We start from the raw sequence: 1533 nt of genomic DNA on the forward strand, positions 1-1533 counted from the left end.
ACACACACACACACGCACACACACACACACACACACACACACACACGCACACACACACACACACACACACACACACACGCACACACACATGTGGCAGTCAGCATCACTATCACTTTGCAACACACAACCCATTCTTTCACATGTGTCTCTCTCTACACACACAAACCGTGTTAGAAGGAGTATTAGTGACATTAGTGTCAGCTGAAAGAGCCGGTGTGTGTTGAGTTGCTGGTAAAGGTCTGCAGCATGTGAGAACTAAATGTTAAAACCTCATCTAGAATCACAATGCTGTGAGTGATCTGCCAAACAATATTCCAGATTAGCAATACAATCTCTGAACATGTTTCAGCTCTACAGTGCCACCAAATTACTGTGTGTGACTGTGAAAATATATTTAGGCACACGATGCAAGTGAAACTTATGAATAGTTAGGTTAAGCTGATTTTTGACTGTGCTCCTAAAAAATGCAAGCACAGAGCCCTGTTCATTATCTTACTGTAATGTAACGCAATTAGTTTCTGTGAGAATTAGTTTCTGAAAGCGTATTATACAATATCAGTGTAACGTAAATAATTCATTGGAATGGAATGTAGATGGTGAAACAAATCGTGCGTCCAACCTGCAGGTGTAAACCATCACACAGACATACACACACACACACACAAGTGACCTGGTGTCAGCGAGGGGTGCAGTGTGTCTGCGTGAAAGTGTGTGGATGTGGGCAGGGAGCTGGTTTATTTTAGTATGGGGGTGTATTTGATGTTTCGTGTCTCCATCCTCTCATCTCTTCATTAGGGTGGAGACAAAGTCTCTCCGCTGTTTGATTCTCTTGTAACTCTCATGACCCTTTTCCTCCAAAACAGCCTCCCTCCACCTGCTAACACACACAATCTGCACATGTGACAGAGAGAGAAACGCTTTCAACAAAACCGAGTGAGATTTTTTTATTGCCAATCTCTTGTTCAGCTTGGTAGCTGAAGCGAAGGGTAAATGTTTAGGTGTTTTGCAGAAGTTGTTGGTGGAGAGCAGCAGTTTTAGGCTGTTATCCGTTGATCGCAGACGGAGGCATGCGCCGCCCCAGGCAGCTGATGTGTGTTGGGGCTTGTAAGTGTGAAAGCTGCTCTTGGCCCCATGAATACCGTCAGCCATGTAAAGAAGCCCTGTCAGTGTTGAACATAACTGTGCTACCATTCTCCTGCCAGCACTGGGACGAGTTCAACCTTCCCTCTGCCTCTGTCACAAGCGGTTAGCTCTACCCACTCCAAACTGCCACGGAAAGATCATGAGCTTCATGTGATTCCACATTTTGTTTCTAACATTTCCCTTTAAGGGCTGAGGGGGGGTGACAGGGTGGAATTAGAAAAGCATGTGGTGTCTGAATTAACTGTGAGACAGATTCACATACTTCCTGCCACACTGCAGATGCCACAACGCTGGAAGCCAGCCTCCCATCACACACACACACATACATAGTGAGGCAGCCTCCCAAGAGACATGATTCACCTGAAGGAACCAAGCATTGCCAGATGTGTC

The sequence above is a fragment of the Sinocyclocheilus rhinocerous genome, unplaced genomic scaffold (genome assembly GCF_001515625.1).
Source record: "Sinocyclocheilus rhinocerous isolate Xijiao unplaced genomic scaffold, SAMN03320098_v1.1 scaffold6041, whole genome shotgun sequence".
In the NCBI taxonomy this organism is placed as follows: domain Eukaryota; kingdom Metazoa; phylum Chordata; class Actinopteri; order Cypriniformes; family Cyprinidae; genus Sinocyclocheilus; species Sinocyclocheilus rhinocerous.